General features: G+C 32.9%; 1 long non-coding RNA gene across 1 annotated transcript; it reads left to right on the forward strand.

The window, feature by feature from the left end:
• Nucleotides 1–1,519: 1,519 nt before the first annotated feature.
• LOC128919913 (uncharacterized) lies at nucleotides 1,520–7,128 on the forward strand. The gene is made up of 3 exons (XR_008470041.1): nucleotides 1,520–2,462; nucleotides 2,525–3,062; nucleotides 3,251–7,128. It is a non-coding gene; the product is annotated as an uncharacterized LOC128919913 (long non-coding RNA).
• Nucleotides 7,129–14,812: the final 7,684 nt, after the last annotated feature.

Here is a 14,812-nt window from a genome sequence, read left to right on the forward strand (position 1 = left end):
GGTAACCGAAGATGATTACCAAAGATTACCTTTGCTGGAGTCTGCCCCGTTGTTTCATGTACAGCAGACCGGTAAGCCATCAGGAACAAGGTCGATAATTCACTACCGGTGATTTTTTCACTGTGATTGAACCGCTTATGCGGTTGTGCGTAGGGTTTGGGACCCACCACATAAAAACACCCCCCAATGAAAAGGAAGCAACAGCCTCGGATGAGAGACCCCAATTTTGATGAAGACCACAGCAAACGTCTTACGTTTCAGTCGGTTTTCTCGTTCAGCAGTTCCTGAGTCTGGATGCTTTCTCATTTACGAGCTGCCTAAGCCTCATTTCGTGAGACTGTGCAAGTTTGGTTATATCATACACTAAAGAAACCACATCAAGATCACGATGATTGACTTTAGTACTTGATTGTATATAAAAAGCTTGTTTTCAATTGAAAGCGTGGATCTCCTACTGACTAGATGGTAAAACTTAGCAAATATTAAATCAAGCTCACCCCTCTTTCTTGACATGGTCTTTCCAGCGAAGCTTAGTATCTAGGGTGATTCCTAGGTACTTAGCATTATTGTGATGTGGTACCGTTTATATAAATGGTGTGGTATTATGCTCACACGTTACTGTTGACAGTCATACCTTTGAAGTAGTAGATAATTTCGTCTACCTGGGAACCAGCGTTAACCACACCAACAATGTCAGCCTTGAAATCCAACGCAGAATCAATCTTGCCAACAGGTTCTTCTTTGGACTGAGTAGGCAATTGAAAAGTAAAGTCCTCTCTCGTCGAACCAAAATCAAACTCTATAAGTCGCTTATTATTCCCGTCCTGATATATGGCACCGAAGCGAGGACGATGACAACATCCGATGAGAGTACTGTGGAGTTTTCGAGAGAAAGGTTTGGTCGGAAATGTATGGTCCTCTGAAAAAAACGCAGGCGATGGAACGATGAAATCGGTTCATAACAAGATTTCTTTCACTTTATAGTATATAAATAAAACTTTACAGAAATACTGTATTTTTATCATGGTCCCTGATATCGAACATGAAGAACTCAGTGCTTAAGTGTAAATTTTCACCGAAAATATCGGTAAATTTCTGAGATATTTTAATGTAATTCAGAGGAAATCTGGTAAAAATGAATGAAATCGGTTCAAGAATAACCACAAGTTTCATATACTATTTATAATGATTTTCGTTATGATATTGGATTTTATGCTGAATATATGGATCAAATTGTGATATCTTAATAAAATTGCGAGAGTATAAAATTACAACCCTAATATGTATCTATAATAGCCTGAGTCTAGGTGTTTACCAGATTCTTCATCCATACTTTCATTTTGGATATCCGTATACATATTTTCCATACTCTCATTCTAGAAATTATCTAAACTTCGCCCCATACTCTCATTCTGGGAATATTCATAATATTGCGTACTTTCATTCGGCAACACTTGGGTATGAACTTTAACAACAGCTCTAAAATAACCCATATTTGTTTAATTAACAATTATGTCTGGCTGCTATAAATTTCATACATACATATGTATACTGCCGAACAAAATATTTTTAAATATTTTAAACATCGTTTCCGATTATTGATTTTACGATTCGTATGGAATTTTAGCTAAGCGTTTTAATGCATTATACTACGTTTGGACCACAATTGGAAAACACAATTTGTGGATTGTGGAACCAAAGTCGTTTTGACGGAATTTTTTTTTCATTGACAATTCACAAATTTATTTGTTTATTTACATTTTGAGCAACGAAAATGGTAAGTTTAAGAATCTTTAATATTTGCTTCTAATTATTAATAATTTCGTGTTTTATAGAATCACGACAAGAAATTTTAATAATAAAGGTATTGGCTTTGAAAAGCCAGATAAATAACTTGCGCAACAATGAGTCTTCAATTGATAGAGACTCTTACTACCCAGCATGCCTTGCAATAAAGATAGAAGAGTTGAACAAACAACGTTTAATCCTATCTGTGTTTTTTAAAGAAAACTTCGAATGAACCAAACTTCATTTAATAAATTATGCGACATCCTTCGGCCTCTACAAAAAATTGATACGAACTACCGAAAATCTATTACGCTCGAGAAAAGAGTGGCTAAAGCAATATTTGCTTAAGGCTCATCTGCGGAGTATCTTAGTATCGCAAATATGTTCGGGGTAGGAAAATCTACGGTTTGTGAAATTTTGGTGGAATCCTGCACTGAAATCTGGAGACTACTACAACCATCCTGTTTAAAAAAGTTTCCACTAAATAGAGAAAGCAAAACATAATCGGTGACTGATTTCTAGGAGCAATTGGGAAATATTAGCAATAAATTTATAACGATGATGTTAACAGACGGATGCCACATTGATGTTCACTCATCATCTGAACAAGTTGTGGATTATTACAATTACAGAGGGTGATATTCCACCGTTTTAATGACATTACTTGATGCAAAGTAAAATATGGAAACGCATTATACATATAAGTACATATGTAATGTATGCAATGTATTTTCAGATACCGTTTTATTTACATAAACGTCGGAAGTCCCGGGCGATGGAATGACCCTCAAATTTATGAGATATCGCCACTTAAGATAGAAATGGAGAATTGTGCTTTACTAAGTGAAATGTCTCGAGAAATTTCAGGCGTAAATGTGCCTGTATTTATTATTGGGGATTCGCTTTTTCGATTTAGCAAACAATTGATGAAACCATATCCATTTAGCGTAAAACAAATTCATCGCGATAAGGTATTCAACTACGCTCTTTCGAAAGCACGTAGATTTGTCGAAAATGCTTTTGGAAACCTCAAGGCCTGCATTCGACGAATTGGAAAAGGAATTGACAACTCTCTCAGGAATGCCAACTCAAAAATAAAAGCCTTTTGTGTCCTTCACAACTTTCTAAATGAAAACAATGATACTCTCAACGCTAAATGGTTACGCGCTTTTTAAGTGTTGGAGACTAAACGCCAAAATCCGAGTGTGTTTCATATGCATCTGACGATCCAATTAATGGAGAAATGATACGGACAGCACTTTCTACATATTTAGGTAAGTAAAATAATTTTAAGTATACTTTATTATATCTTCCAAAAAGAAAACTTATTCATTTATTTTTTATTGTTTGAGAAATTCAAGCAGTAATTCGTTCATTTCTTTTGTGTTTTTTACATTCTCTTCCATCATTTGTGTTTTTTATTGTCGCTTTCAACTAATTTTTCTGTCATTTTCATCATTAGCACCGTTAGCACCAAACAGTATAACAGTCACTTTTGCTGACGACACTGTAACAATACTATGTGTCGAAAAAACATCTGAAAAAGCTGCACTAAATCTGCAACATGCAATTAACTATGTGGTAAATTGGACTAAAAAATGGAGAATAAAACTAAACGGTGGCAAGTCGGTTCACGTAAATTTTACAAACAAAAGAATCACTTATCAACCCATAAGTATTCTATGTGTCTGCATACCATATGCAAATACAGCCAAATATTTTGGTATTACTCTCGATGGCAAATTACGCTGGAAAGAACATATTAAAATAGAAAATATTGAACTTAACTTGAAATTATCAAAAAATGAAGTGGCCTGTCCATACACAACAAACTACTTATATATAACCAAATAATCAAGCCAGTATGGTCATATGGTGCGCAACTGTGGGGATGTGCCAATGATAGCAGTATTAATATTATACAACGGTTTCAGAAAAATGTGCTATTTTAAATGCTCCTTGGTACAGCAGAAATGCTGATATTCATAGAGACCTAAAGATGAATACAGTCGCCGACGAAATAAGGCAGATGCCCATTACAAAAGGCTTAATGAACATGTTAACGAGGAGGCGAGAAATCTCCTCTTAGACACATACAACAAAAATAGCTGATCGTTTATCAAAAGCGGACAGAGCGAAAGGCAAAAACTGTTTTCTCAATTATAATATTCATGTATCAATTAATTTGGCTGTGCGAAGAGGCTATCATGCGTTCGGACACACCATTTAACTGGGGAGTACGTGGAATACTTAAATGATAGGTTATACCTTTTTCCACACAGTACTCACGCATGTCATTAGATAAATATTCTCCTGCGTTATCGATATACAAGTTTACAACCTTTAAATTGAATGGGATTTCAATTTTAGGAAAAAAGTCTATAAAATCTGTAACTATAAATATGTCATACAATAGTGAGTAAACTAATCAATGGACATTATGATAAGTTTTGCCATCTATCAAAGTGGGTATAAAATCTATAAAATATCTCTTCGCAGTATAAAATATTTTCCAGAGTAATTTTCGCCCCTTCAATAATATGTAATTGTACAAATTTTTATATTAGTTCATATGATCAAAAGCCCCGGAATCAAGATTATAAAAGCGAAACAACCTTTTGGTTAGGAAGTAGCAAAAAACTACACCAAAATATACAATAGCACGAGAGTGTTGTTGTGTTGGGAGTAGGTTAGGTTTAGCGGATTAAAGTTCCGCACTTCGGCTTTCGATGCTTTCCCCTACTATAAAAAAAAAACCCATATCAGAAAACAAAATATTGACGAAATGTATGTGTGGCACAGGGTTGCAATTATTTTGCTACGACTCATTGCATGAAAGTAAACATGAAGGCTGTTCAAATATCATTGAACATGCATTCTTTTATGCCTTAGCAAATCCGATATGTAGCTCATATAAAACATAAATTTGTATACATAAATAAACACATAAACATATATGCATTAATATGCAACAAGCATACATTATATGTTGCACGCATACATGCAACACACATACATTTATATGAGGCACGCATGCATATATATGCAACACGCATGCACTCAACTATTAATAAACAAACATATTTATATGTATGCACAAGATAACCTATTGGTTATAAAAATACATTGGGGCAATTGCTTGTGTGCATTTGAAATAACCCCTTATCGTGCAACATATAAAATATAGATATAGACATACACACATACATATATAATTAGTTCTTAAGGTAATTCTAAAATTTGTATATAAGTAAGTAAAAAACCAAAATAAAACTAGAATGAAATAATTTCTCAATAAGGCTAGACTATCACTTATTTTCCCCCACCAGCGGTAAGAAATATTTGATACAGCTAGTTTTAACATTTGAGAATGAATTAAATTCTCACTCAATGCAAGTCTATCATTGCCCCCCACCAGCGGTAAGGTTTGTTAAAAACTACATTGTTTTGTAAAAATTGGTAGGCCGGATGTTTTTTATATTGGTCCTATCGAGCCTATGAAAGAGCTCAGCCAAAACAAAAGCCCTGAATTTAATACAGGCAAAATATAAGCCTTGTTAGTCATACAGGCAATATAAAAAGTCCTGTTATTTATACAGGCACCATAAAAAGCCCTGTTAGTTAGACAGGCAAAATAAAAAGCCCTGTTATTTACACAGGCAAGATAAAAAGACCTGTTATTTACACAGGCAATATTAAAGCCCTGTTTATAATTCAGGCAAAATAAAATAATAATTGTAAGACGGGTGCATATTCCCGCATATTAACAATATAAAAACAACAATTTTTGTCGCGAGAATATAAAAATAAGGTTCTCCAAAATGTGGAAGACTGAACCTAAATACCAATATCTGGATCGAAAAACGTCCATGATCATGAGGAAAATTGAAACCTTCAAAAATAAAATGGAAAATCTAAGTTAAGAATTAACGATAAAGAATTATCAACTAAGCTATTTGCAATCATTATACAATGATATTCAGAAGATGAAAAACAAATTAGATTTCAATGAAGAAATTGAAATCATATATGACCAAATAGGTGATGAATTTTTTCAAGAGCTTTGTTATTTTAATCGACAATTACAACAAGAAGAGCCAAAAAATACTTTTCGAAGTAATTTGGATAAAGAAGAATTTATAATAATTCCAAAATTCTCTTCATCTACCACAACAAAGCTGGTTAAAACAAAACCAATACAAAAAATACAAAGAGGAATTGATAAATATTCCAAATTTAAAAAATAAATTAAACCTATCTCCAAACCTATCTTCTGAAGTTGAACGAACTAAATTTGTTAAAACAAGTGATTCAGAAGAAGAAGAATTTATAATCGTTCCAAATCTCAATCTATTTTCTAAAACTAAGAAGAGACCAACTAAATTAGTTGAAGATAAGAAAGTAGAAGAATAAGATTTTATAATAATTCCAAAATTCTCTCTATCTTCTGCAAATGAATTAGTTAGAAATATTAAAGTAGAAGAAGAAGAAGAGAAAGAAAGGAACGAAAACAAAATTACAGAATTACAAGAAGAAGCAAATAAAACTGGAAAAGAAGAGACACCTGAACACCCTACTTCTGAGGAAAAATCAACTGAAGTGGTTGAAACCTCAGATGTAGACATTCATAAAATTAAAGCTGAAACTGGAGATCAAGAAGTCGAGAGCAATATTCTCGCCAATGAGCAAATAACCTGGCATTTTTCTCCTCCGGCAGACCCACATTTTGGAGAAATGTGGGAAGCTGGCGTTACCGATCAAACATGCAAACTTTCAACGTTATTAAAATGCGGGGACACCAACTACTACAACATTCGAAGACATCACTTCAATCGACATACAAATATATAAAATGCAAAGCGACATCAATCCGAAGCTGGACCCGATCGTGAAAACCATAAAGGAAATTGCAGAAGACCAACTAACTTTTCTTCAAATAAGTAAAATATACGACAAAGAAGAGCAGAGAAATCTGCGAGAAGGCCTTGAGAAGATCAGCAACAACGTACTAAAATTAATATTATTCAATATTTATAAAATTTATACAGTCCACTAATATTAAATAATAATTTCTTTCCCTCGGCAATATGTTTAAATATCATTGAACATGCATTCTTTTATGCCTTAGCAAATCCGAGGAGCTACATATAAAACATAAATTTGTATACATAAATAAACACATAAACATATATGCATTAATATGCAACAAGCATACATTATATGTTGCACGCATACATGCAACACACCTACATTTATATGAGGCTCGCAAATTAATTTATTGACCTTATGTAAAAGGTTTTTAACAAATAAAAAACGAGTATTTAGTCAAGCGACCGAAAAACGTCCGAGTCTTGGAAACGACTGCCGTTTTATCTTTATTTTACTTACTTTTATACAATCTTGTTCTTAAGGCTAAGTACAAATATTCCTACAATCTAATAGTCTTCTTTTAAACATATGTTCCACTTTAGACGCGCTACATGTGGTAAATGAAGGGTTCCTCTTACAATCTAATGTGTGTGACGAATGTCCACTTAAGACCACGTGTGGTAAGTGAAAAGATCATCTTACAATCTAATGTGTACAACGAGTGTGTATCACGATTCTTAATAGTAGATGTGCCAATGACATATTGGACACAGTAGTTCAAATTGCAATATCTTATCGGTGGTGTTAACTCCCCCCCTCCAAATTGAAGCGTCCCGATTCAAAGAGGAATAGTACTTGATCCTTTCCATCATTTGATCAATAGGTTGGGATCTTGCATTGGAGTTTGTTCAATGTTAACTTTAACTTGTGTGCTCTAAGTTTTTTTGTATTTACAGGTTATTAATATTACTACTATAAGGCTCACAATTGTTATCAGACAGTAATTTATCATTTTACTTTTTTTTTGTCTCATGTCTGAGTTCTGTTATTTCTTGAATATTTTCAATGTTTTGAAAATGTATTTCTTCCATACTTAAATTCTTTGTGATTGTAATATTAATTACTTTAACTGGATTTGGTAATAATTTTATAGTGAGAGGTTTACGATGTCTATAGACTAAGTTATCAATTTTAACATTACAATTTTCAAATTTTATTAAATAATTACCGTTAATAGTAAGGTTGTTAGAGTTACAGTTATGATAAATGGTTTTATTTTTTGCATTGATTACATAAATATGGTTTGTATCCATTTCTATTACTTTTGATTGGTTAACATTTTGAGCCAAAAGATTTTAAGATTTGATATTATCTTTATGAATTGTTCTGTTTCTGTTTTGTATTTTAATTTTATTTCCTAAGTCTTCTACTACTATTTGTTTTTTATATTTGGGGTTTAATTTATTTCTTTCTCCAAATATTTTCTCATATATTATATCTCCCCTTTGATAGCTTTTTTGAAGCCTTTTCTTGTTATGATATTCCAGCATTTTTTCTTGGGCATTCTGTAACACATCTTTCATATTTTGGTGTGGTTCTTTATTAAATAAAATAGTGCAGGGCTGTTTGCCTGTTACTGAATGAATTGTTTTATTGTACTGTTGAACTGCTCTCATAATTGATTCAAAATTACTTATTAAGCTGTGTTCTTGTTTTAAACATCTAGAAATTTCTATTAGTGTTGAATGAACTCTTTCTATTTGTCCATTACTTGTACTGTGGCGTGGTGTACAATAATAAATTTGTATGTTTATCCTCTCCATTAAAGACTTGAACTGTATCGTACTTAAGCCTGGTTCATTATCGATAACTATACTTTTAACATCTGGAAATGTTTGTAATAGTTCTAAAACTTTTTCTTCTAAATTTGATTTATCCTCTATATATTTGACTATTAGAAATTTTGAATAGGAATCAATACACGTAAGAAATTTAAGTTTTTGTGCGAAAAAGATATCTATATGAAGTTGTTCTCCCTCTTTCTCTGGTATTGGTGCTTCCCCTATTGGGATTAATTTCGGATGTCTTTCGTATTTATTATTATTACATATGTTACAATTTTTCGCATATTGCTTAAACTGTTTTATCATTAAAGGCCAATAATACTGCTGCCTAATTTGTGCTAAATTTTCCCTATAATTTCTATGTGCTCTATTGTGTGTTTGCTCAATTATCGTTCCCTGATCTTCTTTATTGCTTATATCGTTAGGGAATAGCTTAGTATATAGAAATTTTACTGTGGGAAATGTATCCTTCAAAATGTTTTTTATAGCATATAGCACCTCAGGTGTGCAAAATATTCCTGTAACTACTTTTGGGCTCACATATTCTTTTAGAATATCAATTATGTTTTCTGGTCTATCATACTCAATTAGAAATCGTTTATTATTAAAAGAGGAAATCGTCTCTAAGACAGCAATTCTTGCTCCATTATTAATTACTATTTGTTGCTTAAAGTGATTCAAAGGTTTTTTTGTTTCAAGAATTTGATACTCATCGCTACTTTCTGCAGAGTGTTGGGTTTCTATTAGTGAATCACCTGAGTCGCTCGACTCACATGAACTATTTAAATTATTTAAGATTTGTCTTGATAGTGCATCAGCAACTACATTTGTTGTCCCTGGTTTATAAATTATTTTTGGAGAAAACTCCTCTATAAAAGCTCTCCATCTTTTCATTTTAACATTAGGATTTTTTTCGGACATTGCAAATGCTAGTGGTTGATGATCCGTGTGAATTTCTAAATCTTTTACTGCATAAAGGTAATGGTGTAATGCTTTTAATGCCCAAACTATGGCGAATAATTCTTTCTCATTTGTGGCATAATTTTCTTCGGTAGAATTAAGTGTCTTCGAAATAAATGTAATAGGTCTTCCGTCTTGGGATAAGACTGCCCCTACAGCAACATTGGAAGCATCAGTAGTTAAAATTAATTTTATCTCGAAATTTGGTTGAACTAATTCAATTTGTTCTTGCAACGCTCTTTTTAAGGTTTCACAGGCTGCTATGCCTTCTTGTTCAAGATTAATAATTGTTTTCTTAGACATATACTGCGAAATTTGACCATTTTCTCCCTTTAAGTGTTTTGTTAATGGTTTAGCAATTGTTGCATAATTCTCTATAAATTTCCTATAGTATCCCGTTAATCCTAAAAATCCTCTAAGTTGTCGTAACGTCTTAGGATATGGGTAATTTTTTATTGTTTCTACTTTTTTGGGATCAGTTTTTATAACCTTATGAGATACAACGTATCCTAAAAATTCAACTTCGGTTTCTATATATTTTGATTTTTCTATATATATTTTCATATGTGCTTTTTCGAGGGTTTTCACTATATATTTCAAATGGAATATATGTTCTTCTAGGGTTTTTGAGTATACTATTATGTCATCAACATATACGTTTGTTCTGCTTTTTCCCGCATGGATAAGGAGGCGAAGCGAATGGGTCTGAAGGTGAATGAGGACAAGACGAAATATCTACAAGTCGCTTATCATTCCCGTCCTGCTTTACGGTGCAGAAGCTTGGACGATGTCAACATCAGATGAGACGACACTAGGAGTTTTCGAGAGAGAAAATTTTGCGCAAGATTTATGGTCCTCAGAACATTGGCAACGGCGAATACCGCAGACGATGGAACGATGAGCTGTACGAGTTATACGACGACATTGACATAGTTCAGCGAATAAAAAGACAGCGGCTACGCTGGCTAGGTCATGTTGTCCGAATGGACGAAAACACTCCAGCCCTGAAAGTGTTCGATGCAGTACCCGCCGGAGGAAGCCGAGGAAGGGGAAGGCCTCCACTCCGTTGGAGGGACCAGGTGGAGAGCGACCTGGTTACACTTGGGATCTCCAACTGGCGCCGAACTGCGAAGGAGAGAGAGAGGTGGCGCACTATCGTCGATTCGGCTATAACCGGCTAAACGGTTGCAACGCCAATCACATACATATATTATGTCATCAACATATACGTGACAAAATTTTCCTATACATTCGTGTAATATATTATTCATTGCTCTCTGAAATATACTTGGAGCATTTTTAAGTCCGAATGGCATTCTTAAATATTCATATTTTCCGTTATTTACAGAAAATGCTGTTTTCTCTATGTCCTTTTGCTCCATCAATATCTGATGAAATCCAGACTCTAAATCTATTGTGGAAAAGTATTTCGATTCTCCCAGATTAAAGAGAATCACCTCAGGATTAGGCATTAGATATCTGTCGGTTATAGTTTTTTCATTTATTTTTTTAAAGTCAATGACCATTCTTAATTTCGGACTTCCGTCTTCATTTATTCCTTTTTTAGGAACGACCCAAACGGGAGAATTATATGGGCTTTTACTATGCCGTATAATTCCTTTTTCTAGCAAACTTTCGATTTCCTTATTAACAAAATTATTCGCAGATATTGGATAAGGATATTGTTTTGACCATATAGGTTTATCATCCTCAGTCCTAATTTCTGCTTTAATATCTGTTCTAAAAGGTAAATCCATGTTCACGTTTTGATGATGATGATTAATTATTTTAATAACATCCTTTCTTAACAGTGGGATGCAGATATGTTTTGTTTCCTTATCGTTATAAGATAATTCGTTAGACATTTCAAAATTATTTATTTTTAAAATATTATGAGCATTTGCTTCATTTATTATTTGTTTATTCGTAGTATCATTTCTTATTTCATTTTGGCATGATACATTTTTTTCGATAATTTTGCCAGTATTATCTTTGATAGGTATCTCAAGATGTTTTCGTCCCAAGGGGTTTACTATAATTAAATCATTGAGAAAATTTATTTTCTCTGTTTTATTATCCCCGTAAATCAATGTTCTGTTTGGGATATCAATCGTGGCTCCGATTTTATTTAAGAAATTAATTCCAATTAAAAGATCGCTTTCTAAATTGTCAATTTCATAAAAACGTTCCTGTATACCCAACAGATTGATATTATGAAAGTGTTTTATTATAGTTGAACCATGAATGGTGCTTACTCTCTTCTCAATTACTAAAATGTTTTTATTATGATAAATTCCAGCCCGCATATATGAGCTGGTTGCCCCTGTATCTATAAGAATTCTAAAGATTTGCCCCGTTTTTGTATCGGTTTTAATAACATAAGGCAAATCTGAGTTTACCCTAAAAAATGGTTCTCACCAATATTATTTATTCTTTGAATTTTTGGCTGAGGTTGTGTGCTTATTTGTGCACTTTCAATTAACCTCTTTGGTATATTGGTTGGTCGATAATTGGTCTGCCAATTATACCTGTTACTTCTAACATCTGGTTGGTTTATTTGCATAGCACTGGGCCTATTTGTTAATTGGATTGATTGATCCACTTCCATTGGTTCTGTATGATTGGAATATATCTGGTATGAATTATTTTGGTTGAAATTCCTTTGAGGGTACCTTAAATTATTCTGAAAATGCGGATATCTTCGATTAGCTTGAGGCTGGTTTCGTGAACCAATTAGTTAAGATATCGTTGGCATTGCCTACAATTTTGTTTCGCAATATCGTTAGCGCCCCAAAATATCTCCTACTTCCTTCTATATAGAGACTCATAGAATTTTTTGCAGCTTCTCTCCAGCTGACATAAGATTTGCCAGAGAATTCTCGTAAAGACTTTATTATATGTAAATTCTCGTTATCGTTTCTCGATTCGTAATTTTCTGAGTTTCATACTCTGTTACATTTGTTGCATTAGTTAATGCTTTTAATTGATTATTCAACTGATCTATCTCAGTTCTTAAATTACTAGTTTGTGTAGCTATTATTCTAACTATATCTTCTACTGTAAAATTATTGACTGCCATTTTATCTTTTATTTATTTTATTTTTTTCAATTGTTTCTTTCACTATTAAATATATTTTCCTTTATTACCTACAATTGCTGTTTATTAAATATTTATTGTTTTGATCCTTTCTGGGAAAGGATACTCTTTTATTCTGGAGGGTCTGGGGTTCAGAATCGCAGAATTGAGTTTATATTATAAACCGGAGGGTCCCCCTTGCGGTGGTGAATCGCGGTTTCAAAATATTTTGTTATTCGGCTGGTCGAGCCTTGAATTATGTATTTATTTTATATATGTATATATATATATGTTGTCTATGTATATAATATACTTAATAACTTAAATACTAGTTGTTTGTTGTCTTTTCTTTATATATTATATATATGATATTAATATTGTTTTCTTCACTTTGTTTTCTTTTTTCTTATGTACGGGCACTTGTGAGTTTCATAGTTGTTATTATTACAATACTCACAGTACAAGAGCTTTTCGTACTTGGTACTAGAGGAATTATTTCTCATGTAATTTGTAAATGTATAATAATTACTTACTGCTAACTTGTTGTTATTGAGCTTGTTCTTGTTGAAGATGTTGTCTCTGGTACTGCTCTGTCGCTTGTTTGCTGTTAATTTGTTTTTGTTGAGGTTGTTGTCTCCGTGATTGCTCTGCGGTTTTTTAACTGCTATTTTGTCTTCAATTGAATCCTCAGATTAAATGCTCCAGTTATATTAACACTGTATTTTTGTTATGTTGTTTGTTAATTTTTTTTGCTCGCTTTCTTAACGCTCATTTGTACTGATGGGTCCAGCCAGAACTTTTGAACTTTAAATCACTATTTCATATACTAGTACACACGTTTATGTTTCAATACTTCATGATATCATATATATTTCTTGAAAGTGTTTTAGTTCTACACAGATTATTTGGATTATTTGAAATATGCGCACTTATTGATTTGTTTGGGTGCGTGTCGCACTACTTTGCGTTCGGAACAAAATTTTATTTGTGGTTTTACTTTTCTCGCGATTCGCGATACTTGATTGCGTTGGTCCTTAGGAGTTTTTTTGTAGCTCCTGGCAGGATCGCCAATTAATTTATTGACCTTATGTAAAAGGTTTTTAACAAATAAAAAACGAGTATTTAGTCAAGCGACCGAAAAACGTCCGAGTCTTGGAAACGACTGCCGTTTTATCTTTACAATCTTGTTCTTAAGGCTAAGTACAAATATTCTTACAATCTAATAGTCATCTTTTAAACATATGTTCCACTTTAGATGCGCTACATGTGGTAAATGAAAGGTTCATCTTACAATCTAATGTGTGTGACGAATGTCCACTTAAGACCACGTGTGGTAAGTGAAAAGATCATCTTACAATCTAATGTGTACAACGAGTGTGTATCACGATTTTTAATAGTAGATGTGCCAATGACATATTGGACACATTTGTTTAGTAGTTCAAATTGCAATATCTTATCGGTGGTGTTAACTCGCATGCATCTATATGCAACACGCATGCACTCAACTATTAATAAACAAACATATTTATATGTAGCTCCTCGGATTTGCTAAGGCATAAAAGAATGCATGTTCAATGATATTTGAACAAGGCAATTCAGAATTTTGCGCATCTGCCTTTGCAAAATTGTACAATTGCTTATATTTCCCATTTACAATGAGCGTCTTTTTGCAGTTACTTTTCAACCTATGTTGTAAACTTTTAATTCACAGCTGATTGGTGAAAGAAAACATTGTTTATAAATAAAAGTTGAATACAGTGGAACTTCCGTAACTCAAACTTCTATAACTCGAAGATCTCCATAACTCGAACTTTTGAATGGTTTAGATCTCAAATTTCATACAAATTTTCTTCCCTAACTCGAATTTCTATAACTCGAAGTTCTCCATAACTCGAACTCTTGAAGTGGCAATAGAAGGCAACTTTCATACAAATTTCCTTCCATAAATCGAACATTTCGACAAGTGCATAATTTAAAATTTTACTATCGAGGCAGAATTTTAAACGAGTCCCTCTATAACGTACGGAGGCGAACAAATAATATATTACACATATAGGTTGCATAAATCATCTAACAAAGGCATGGGATACAGACGTCAAGACCCAAACAATAGCAAAGTGCAGCAAACAAAATTACAAAACACATGTTTCAACGTTTGTATATAAAACTTTATGCGAAGTAAATAAATAAAACTGGCTATATGTACATCTATATTTTAAAGCTTTTTGAAAAATTATATGATTTAATAAAAATTCTATAACTCGAAGTCTCTCTA

Source organism: Zeugodacus cucurbitae, chromosome 2, assembly GCF_028554725.1.
Source record: "Zeugodacus cucurbitae isolate PBARC_wt_2022May chromosome 2, idZeuCucr1.2, whole genome shotgun sequence".
NCBI classification, from domain to species: Eukaryota; Metazoa; Arthropoda; class Insecta; order Diptera; family Tephritidae; genus Zeugodacus; species Zeugodacus cucurbitae.